Source organism: Rutidosis leptorrhynchoides, chromosome 6 (assembly GCF_046630445.1).
Source record: "Rutidosis leptorrhynchoides isolate AG116_Rl617_1_P2 chromosome 6, CSIRO_AGI_Rlap_v1, whole genome shotgun sequence".
NCBI lineage: Eukaryota > Viridiplantae > Streptophyta > Magnoliopsida > Asterales > Asteraceae > Rutidosis > Rutidosis leptorrhynchoides.
This window is the reverse complement of record NC_092338.1, coordinates 32372876-32384065: the sequence shown is the minus strand read 5'-3', so window position 1 is coordinate 32384065 and position 11190 is coordinate 32372876.

Genomic DNA, 11190 nt, shown 5'->3' with positions numbered 1-11190 from the left:
TTTCTCAGCGCAAACAACTTCCGCTCTTGTTTTGGACATCCAGTCCATGCCAACGATTACGTCAAAACTTCCTAGTTCTACGGGTATCAAATCGATTTTGAAGGTTTCACCAGCAAGATTCATTTCGCAACCATGGCAAATTTTATCGGCTTTTATCAGTTTACCATTAGCTAATTCAATAGTATATTTATCGTCTAGAGGTAATGATGCACATTTTAGTTTAAAACTAAAGTCTTTACACATATAACTTCTATCAGCACCCGTATCAAACATAATAGAAGCTAGTTGATTATTAACGGTAAACGTACCCGTGACAAGATTAGGATCCTCACGTGCTTTACTGGCACTAACATTAAATGCCCTCCCACGTGTGGGTTCTTTGTTCTTCTCCTTATCAGGGCATTGATTTATAAAGTGACCAGACTTCCCGCATCCAAAACATTTCTTGACATCGTTCGATTTTGTCTTTACTTCAGAAACGGTGGCATAACAATCTTTCGCCACATGTCCTTTCTTGTTGCACTTATCACAGACCACTTGGCAATAACCTGCATGATGTGTGTAACATCTTTTGCAGAACGGATGGGGTCCCTTATAGTTTGGACTTGCAGTTGCCCCATCTTGTTTACCTTTAAAAGTTTCTTGTTTCTTCAGGTGAGTACTTTTGCCCTTATAGTCTTCCCATTTCCTCTTTCCTTCAGTTGTCTTGACTTCGGTAATTGGTGCCTTAATCGAACTCTCTGTGATCTGGTCCATGAGTTGGTGTGCCATTGTCATGGCTTCCTGCATCGTATTCGGTTTGGACGATGTAACATTTCCTTTGATATTAATCGATAAACTGTCAATATACATTTCTATCTTTCGTTTCTCATTTGGCACCAATTCGGGACACAACAAGGCTAGTTCCATGAAACGCTTTTCATAGTTATTGAGATTCGCGCCGATAACCTTCAGATTACGTAACTCAGATTCCATTTTTCTGATCTCGTTTCGAGGACAGTACTCCTCGATTAGCATCTTTTTCAGTTCTTCCCAAGAGATATCATATGCCGTATCTATTCCTTCTGCTTTAGCATAATTGTTCCACCAAGTAAGTGCACCATCTTGCAACGTGCACGAAGCATACTTTGACTTGTCTTCGTTCGCACAATTACTGATTTTGAAAACGGACTCCATCTTTTCAAACCATCGGGTTAGACCGACTGGTCCCTCAGTTCCACTAAACGTCTGTGGTTTGCATCCTTGAAAAGTTTTGTATGAGCATCCGTTTCGTGAGTTTGTGTTTACGGCTGCTGCTTTGGCTGCTGCTTCGGCTGTTGCTTTTGCTGCCTCGGCTGCAGCAATTCTTTCATTCACACGTTTCTCGACTAGTTGCTCAAACTCAGCATCCGACATTTGAGACATGTTTCTTCAATAAACACAGCAGATATAATTTAATCATATAGAATATTATAGGTAAAATGAGTTGTCAATAGTTAATCGTAGCATATTAATAATATGAACCGATTATTATAAAAGCCTTTTCTTCTTATTAGCATTTTATAATTATTTCTAGGGTATTACCTACCCGTTAAGTTTATACATAATAGCTAGTACTAGGAATTAACTACTAAAATCCTAATAATATTCCACTATGAAAAATTATAGCGAGTTACTACGTTATTATGTAATAATAATAATAAGTATTAATAATACAAATAATCATTCCATGCATTTATTATTAATAAACCAAAATAATACAATACCATACAATACCGATATTTTACATATGATTATTCTACATAACAAGATAGAGTAGCACACATAAGCAATAAAATAGCGCATGGAAGATTTATGGTTGCGAGGTCGTTCATTCAGAACTATCAGAAACTTCTTCCCATTTGGTTCTCTCTGCCAATTGTTTGTGTGCACATGGTCCGACAGACATTCTGGCAGTGTATTTTATTTTTGGTTGGGGTTTTGAGGTACCCGTTGCCTCAGTGGGTTTAATACAATAAGGGTGGTTACGGATCGAATGGTCATGTTCCTTTTTAATAATTAAGGACTTTTTATTATTGTGGTTGTTTTTATTATCTATAGCAAGTTGGAATTTCTCCTTAGTGATCTCTTTTATTTCATTAGCGAAATCCTCCTCCTTACTGATTTCGTCTGATGACGAACTGTCTGATTCATGTGTTGGAGAATATGATGACGAACTGCAAGAATATGTACCGGTGGTCATGAACCGAAATCTGCCAGGCGTAATCGGCACAACCCGCCCGTCGGCGGTATATCTGGACCAATGTCCATATTTGTTTAGAAATGGACGATCCTCGTTTACTCCAGGGATCATGGGTCCATGCCAACGATACTGTGGCTCCGGAAAACTAGAGTTGGGTGGAGCTGGAACCTCCTCTGGGTTTACCGGGAGTTGAGATTCCCCGGCTAACACAATTTCTTCTTTAATAGGTATTGGAACGCCCTTTTCAGTTGTGGATAGAATAGATTCAGTGTCCGATTCCGAGTCGTACAAAATGATAGGATTAGAGGAAGTCATCTATCACATAATTGAAACAACAATTACGTTAGCATATAAATATATTACATATAATGTTTTTGACCAAATGATAAGCAAAAATCAGTAAAAACAAATATGGTCATAGTCCAGACTCACTAATGCATCCTAACAATTACCAGTTAAACACACTAATGTAATTTATGGTTCCCTATGACCTCAAGCTCGAATACCAACTGTAACGACCCGTCAAAATCGCTATTGACGCGGCACGTTAATCATTGATTCCACAGTGAGGTTTTGACCTCTATATGATACGTTTTGATAAAATATTGCATTCATTAAAATAAGTGACTTTCTAAACATAGAAAGTTATAAACATGTGGGCGAGTGCTTAGGTATAAGCAAAACCCCGAAATACATAAGTCTTTAATTTACAGGTTGACATCACAGTCCAATTATTTATTACACAACGCAGTTTTATTTTGAATGCAATAAACTTTGTACAAAGCATGAGAGACTCCATGCAGGCAACAAGCACATCACAGCGGAAGCATTCTAAGGACCTGAGAATAAAACATGCTAAAAAGTCAACACGAATGTTGGTGAGTTATAGGTTTAATTGCTCGAGTCATAAACATATATAAAGATAGACCACAAGATTTCATCAAAAGTTTATCAATAGATTCTACGTAACAGAGCACCCTGGTAACTAAACTTAACGCTATAGTGATAATTACCCCATTCGTTTTAATACACGCAAACCAACGTGTCTTAAACTCAAATAACATACGTCCGTTAAAAGGCTAGCGCTCTAGCTCGGACGGGGATGTCAAGCCCTATGGATCCATATACAATTATTCGCGCCCACTAGTCCATATCCTATGTACTGGCAGCTACTAGTTACCAAAGCTAAGGGATTTTCGGTTTAACTCAGTGTAGAATTTTGTATGTACTTGTGTCTTATTGCGTTTAAAATAAATTGTATGTATTCTCAGCCCAAAAATATTTAAAGTATTTAAAAAGGGAGACTATAACTCACAGTTCAATATTGAGACTCAATATTGCAGGCAAATTGCGTAGACGTAATGATGGTAGACGACTGTATGGTTGGCCTTGGATTCAAGAACAATACCCCGAACAATACCCAATATTTCCTTATTTTAAAACGGTTTGAAACCCGAATTAAAAATACCCTCGAATATACTTTATTATTATTAAACTTAAAATTAAAATTATAATTAAAATTATAAATATAAATTTTAAGTACAGAATAAGAATGAAAAAAAACGTCGAGCAAAACTGACCTTTTATAGTACTTTTCGATTTACTGTAGCTCATGCGATCGCATGAGTTTTTAGTGTTTTTGCCATGCGATCGCATGGCCGCCTTTTCTGTTTTTGTTTGCTAGTTCGTCGACATCAAATAGTTTTTTTAATGTAGCAAATAGTGTTTTACTTTAGCAAATAGTGTTTCACTGTAGCAAATAGTGTTTACTGTAGCAAATAGTGTTTTACTGTAGCACTGTAGCAAAATACGGTTTCACTGTAGCAAATAGTGTTTTACTGTAGCAAAGTCATTTTTACTGTAGCAATTAATGTTTTACTGTAGGAAAGTCGTTTTTACTTGTACATCTTATAATATATATATATATATACATACATATATTTACATAATATTAAATCATAAAGAGAATTGGTTTAAATTAGTCGAAATTTTTCGGTTCATCACAGGTTCGTAGCCTACTTAATTATTGGAGACAAGAAGAAGGCGATCCCTTCCATCCACCACATTGCCCTCTTGGCGAAGAACCTGAAGCACTTACCGGCGAACCTGTTCGTAATACCATTTTCTCTCTCATTTCCAGAGTATCTAATCATGATTATATACTATCTCACATTCTAAATCTTATTCGTCCGCTCGTCCGAATCGACAATCATCCCGGTGTAGTAGAAGAAGTCAACGAGCTTCGCGCTCGGGTAGTGGCTTTGGAGAATATGGTGCAAAGGTTACATGCACCAGCAGCATCACCGGCATCAACAGTACCACCGACAACAACACCAACAGTACCATTACCACCACCAACAACATCCGCATCGCAAACCTCAACTTCACAATCTGTTCCACGAGCATCAACGTCATACGCACCGTAGTTACCAAGAAATACCAGCAACAATAACCGATGAAGTATTAACTCATTTCCCCTGAAGAAATTTTATGTATATTTAATATATATGAATTTTGAAATCAAAATAAATCTTTTCGTACCAAGTTATTACGTGTGAATCTTAACTGGTAGGTACTACTCGGTTAATTCATATTACTAATATGCTATGATGTACATACTTCGTTAATGACTTAACCATCGTTAACTACAATCTCTGTTTCCAACTCAATGAATTCCATTTCATAATAAACTAAGTATATTATTCAATTATATGGTTGATTTTATACTTTCATCTTCGATGTATTCGAAACTTTCTAGAAAACATCATTCGTACCTTGCGAAGTTAGCAAGAGTTCCATGAGCACCAACATGATTCACTGAGAAAATATCAATAAAACTGAGTATTGATTACATTAGTGAAATACTCCGTAAAGATTATTAAATCTTTAATGTTTTATTCATTTCTAATTCAAGTCAAAAATCAAATGAGCTTAATATGATATTAACTCATCAAATCTGTATTACATCTGAAAAAAATATACATACATATATTTTCATAAAGACGGTAATAAAAATTCTTTTGTACAAAATATTACTTGTGAAATCTTTAACGGGTAGGTAATTTCCGGGAAATATTTAAGTTCACAATTAATATGTTACACTGTACATTCTTCAACTTTGATTCAAAAATTATTAACTATGCTCACAGCGATATACAATCGTTTCCATACAAATTCAATTACATATTCTGATATTGACGGATCAGAATCCAAGTCAAGATTTAACGGGTGACATCATTCTTAGATCTCTACATCTTTCAAAGCTATACTTTGACTTCAAAAATGTGAAAGATCCTTTAGCATTGTTATTACTGAAAATAACCTTGCAATTCCTTTCCAAAAGTATCCAGTATTATCAACCGTTCAACCAGTCAACGGCGACCTTTCAGACTTGTAACTTTGGCATATACGTTTTTGTTACTGGGGAACCTTTCATGTTCCACCACATTAGCAGTAAATTTATCAACAACTTCATTGATCTTTGACCTTCAAAAAAATCCTTATACTCATTGAAACCGTATCATGTACTCATCCACATCTTGTAACGGCAATTGCCATACCAACTATCAGGAATTAGCAATCAGTATTTTGAAATCTTGTAGCACGTCTACGCCAACAGTTATATGTGTACATATAACGTCTACCTCTTGGACTTACATACTTCGAATGTGAAGTTTCCGAAAAACACCCCAAACTACTAAACTAGTTCTCCGAATTTTGGAAAAATGTTGATGAAGCAGCAAAAACTGTAAACGACCTTAACAGTCAAAAGTTTGATGATAAAGAATAGTATGGTGGTAAAGCTGAGAAAAAGAGAAAGTTTGGAACTGGAAAACGGATTGAGCAAAGTATGAAAGAGGCTGTGGATAAATCACAAGGACAAAACCTGTCTTCAAAGAATCCAAATGATTCAGTATCTGTTGAAGCCATTAACGAATACCTTGCTTCCGAATCTAAACCCTTGCGGACAATATTCTTCATCATCCTCTGATATTAGAAATTCTAAGATATCATCGTATCTTTCATTATAAATATCCTCCATATTTCTGGAGATAATTTCATAATCATTCTTATCGAAAATCAATTTTCTCTTTACGATATCTGTGTTACACCATAAAAGAAACTATTTTAGTTTCTAAATTCTGAAACTTTCAAGTTTAAAATATAAATGTTTTGAAGTAATGTTGGGAATTGAAGCATGAGTTAATATAATATAATGACACTTGATCAACGTGATTATATTACAGTAAGTCATGCTGAGTTTCTAATGGAACGTGATAAAGGTTCACAGATCATACCCTCATCATGAACCATGTTACATAACTCCTTCATTCTATTTAACCTCTAAACATATTAAGAAAATATTTTTCTTGATGATTCGGTCTTTTTCGAGGTATTCTGGTAATTTGACAAGTCAGATTGTGCCATTACCGTTTCTTTCTTAGAACATTAATTATGTTCATTTCAAAATCCATATCTACGAATTTTGAACCATTATTCGCTTGACTTAAAGTCGGGAAGAGAAAACGAAAGCATGAAGCTCCGAAATATAATGGAAAATATAAAGCCCGAAAACAACCCCGAAATTACAAACCGTGTATATCAATGCGTATAGCAATATAAAGACACGGGAGAATAAAAAACAATATAACCCCAAGGTAATAGTAGAAGAAAATAACCTCCTCTGGTGGCAGATGAAAAAGAAGAATGAATGATATGATAGCCAAGAAAATATCAAGAATCAGAACTGGATGAAGCATTTTCACAAATCTTTTGTAAGTATGAAATAAGAAAGAAGATTATAGGAGTGGTGAAAATAAATGAAACGGAAGAGGTTAATTTATAGCAAAATATCAGACATAGCAATCGAGGCAGATTACGCATTTAATCAAAGGAAATCCCAGTTTCCTTAAATTCCGAAGAATCAAATCTTATTTAGATAATGAAGATTTTCTATTCCTTAAATTACGAAAATCAATCGTTAATATGTCAAGAGTTAAGATGAATCTATATTCTTCATTTCACTCTTTTACGATAACTTCCCTCATACTCTTCGAGTAATTGGATTGTGTTATCCATATTATTCAACGGTGATAAAACTCTAATTATCAACTCATATACGTCATGAAAACATTTTTATTGTTAGCCATGACGACCTCACTCAAATTTCGGGACGAAATTTCTTTAACGGGTAGGTACTGTGATGACCCGAAAATTTTCGACCAAATTTAAACTTAATCTTATATGATTTCGATACGATAAGCAAAGTCTGTTAAACTGAATCTCAAAATTCTTGAACTATTCAATTACCTTTCGTTTATTCACGATGATGCACAAATAATTATATGTAAATAGATACATATACTATAACTTGAAAACGTAACTAAGTGTTGGGTATATGATACTGTGCATTAATCTTATTTGATTGATTACCTGATTGATATATTTAACTACGGAGTTAAAAGATTATGCCAAACGATTCAAGTAAAAGACATTTACTGAGTCTCTTAAGGATTATGATATCATTACGGGTCTCTATTGAGAGGTCCACGTTGATTTGAGAAATCATTCATTTTTAACGGTATTCGGAACAAATGATAAAGTGTTTGTTTAAATAACGTAACTTGGACACATACAATAATAAGGAATATTAACTATTGGAATTAGATATATGAATAACCTGTGTTATGTATTTTAAAAACGTGTTTATTAAATATTGAATATATATATTTAAATATAATATTAACTTGGTCATAAAACAATATGTTATTATATATATAATAACAAATAACGAGACGATGATTTATAGAAGTAAATGACCAAAATACTCGAAAGTTTAAGATATACTTTGAGTGGTATAGTTTAGGAATAATTTAAGACTATATTTTGACAAAGGTACGAGTCGCGAAACGTAATGTACAAGTTTTCTCAACGTACGAAGAGACACTCGAAAAACCGGAACCGGGACATAAGTCAAGTGATGACGTACGACTTATTGGAACAAAAATTACAAGTCAAACTATGCATGTGAATTTAATATAATATATAATTAATTATTTAAATTAAATATATTATATATATTATATTAAATTATGTCGACAAACAAAATTACAAAAAATATGTGAGCTGGATTTGACGGCCATGCGATCGCATGGCAAATAGGCATAAAACCCATGCAATCGCATGAGCATCAGAATCAGGCCACACCTATAAAAGCTCAAGCATTTTGGTCTCTGTCTTACACACATACATATCATACTCCATATTTATATTATTATTATTATTATTATTATTATTATTATTATTATTATTATTATTAAGATTAATATTATTATTAATCTTATTATTATTAATATTATTAATTAGTATTATACATAAAATACTACGACGAGGTTATGAGTGTGTCACTTTCAAAATGGTTTTAAGAGCGGGATAGAGCTAAGGAAATTATGGGTTATTGCCAAGGAGGTTATGGGTAATGTTCGGGGATATATTTAAGAATCAAACCTAGTGTTTATCATCTCGTTACGTCTACGTACTTTCCTACAATATTGAATCTCAATATTAATACGTAAGTACTTATATTTTATCTATTATATATTAATAGTGTATCCATGTCTAGTACTCGAGTATATATATTTATAAATGCTTGTATGCTAAATTTCGTCGTTAAACAGTTTATAATGAATCATGAATTAAATCCATATATTACTGGTAAAAGGTATATGATATACATGTTTTTGGAAAGCTGGCGAAAAATCGATAACTTTTCATTTAGACACCGAATAGTTTCGATGAACGGATTAAAAGATATGATCAACTGAATTATGATTGACGTTAATTGAAATTGCTTTTGAATCTACAATTAAGATTTAAACAACTTGTTTACGAGATTGATAAAGTGAATTTTTAAATATTGCTAACCGAGTAAATGAATCTTTATATAAGGCACGTCTCATTTTGTTAAACTATTGTCAAAATTGACTTTTTGAAACGACTTTGGATAACTTTTGTATGTCGATCTCGAGCATTAGGATTGTGATACACTATGACCTGACCTAGCTTGATAGACATTTATTGACCAACATATGTTCTCTAGGTTGAGATCTACGATTCTTTGATATACCGAGTTTCGGTCACATTACGATGAACAACTGTATGTGCTGCTAAGGTGAGTTTCATATGATCCCTTTTACTCAATATATTTTTGGGCTGAGAATACATGCGACTGTTTATAAATACTGAAAATACTAGATTTATATGCGTGAGTTTCATTTGCTCCCTTTTTAAATGCTTTTGCAATATATATTTTTGGGCTGGGAATACATACACTTTATTTTAAACACAACGGATACAAGTACATACTAAATTCTACACTGAGTTTGAACCGAAAATCCCTTAGCTTTGGTAACTAGTAACTGCCAGTTATAAGAACTGGTGGGAGCGAGTAGTAGTATATGGATCCATAGGGCTTGATATCCCCGTCCGAGCTAGAGCACTGGCCTTTTAACGGACGTATGCTATTTGAGAAGCGTACATGTTGGTTTACGTGTATTATTAAGATGATTATACAAAGGGTACAAATTATATATACGTTAAGTTTAGTTACCAGGGTGCTCAATTTCGTAGAATATTTTGATAAACGTTTCTGGATGAAACAGCTGAAATCTTGTTATCCACTTTTATATGCAGATTATGCGAAACACTAAAACTATGAACTCACCAACCTTTGTGTTGACACTTGTTAGCATGTTTATTCTCAGGTTCCCTAGAAGTCTTCCGCTGTTTACTTATATGATAGACAAGCTATGTGCATGGAGTCTTACATGGCATATTTTTCAAGAAAACGTTGCATTCACCAATTCATCACCATGTACCTTATTTAGACTGCATTGTCAACGGAAGTACTGTTGTAAACTATTATATAAGGTGGTTGTTTATATGTAGAAATCATCAGATGTCGAAAACCTTTGATTTAATATTCATTTATGGTGTACCTTTTCAAAAGAATGCAATGTTTATAAAACGTATCATATAGAGGTCAAATACCTCGCAATGAAATCAATGAATGACGTATTCGTCCAAATGGATTTGGAGCGATCGTCACACAATTCGGTGCATTTTTGTCGGTTATGATGAATCAAGAAAATGATGGAGATGTTGTAATCCAAATACTGGAAAGTGTCATACTTCAAGAAATGTGGTATTTGATGAAGCTTCTTCATGGTGGTCACCTCAAAAGATAGAGCTTCTAGAATCTCATGGATTAGAAGAAGGTCCAGAAGAAAAAGAAGAACCTAAAGAGCAGATATTGGATCCAATAAAAGAAGGAGAAGGGTCGTAATCTAAGGATAAGAGTCCATGAAAAACTGGTGTACATCAATCTATATCCGAGGAGGTTCGTCCAAGTCGAAAGGAAGTCGAGGAGCATGCACAAGAATTAAGGAGATCAACAAGGCCGAGACAACCTAATCCAAGGTATGCTAATGCTGCTCATATGGATTAATCAATACCTATTAAGCCTTCTACTTATGAAGAAGCAGCGCAAAGTCGAGAATGGCAGAAAGCGATGGAAGAAGAAATTAATGCACTAAAAGAAAACCAGACATGGAGTTTAGTTTCAAAGCCAAAAGATGTAAAACCAATATCTTGTAAATGGGTTTACAAGGTGAAGACTCGATCAGATGGATCCATTGAAAGGTATAAAGCTCGACTTGTTGCTAGAGGTTTTTCTCAACAATATGGGCTGGATTATGAAGAAACGTTTAGTCCAGTGGCGAAGATCACAACAATTCGAGCTCTACTAGCTTTAGCCGCTAGCAAATCTTGGAAGCTGTGGCAGATGGATGTCAAGAACGCTTTCTTACATGGAGAACTTGACAAAGACATTTATATGAAGCAACCAAGAGGCTTTGAGAACAAGTTCCATCCTGATCATGTCTGCAAATTAAAGAAAGCACTATACGGCT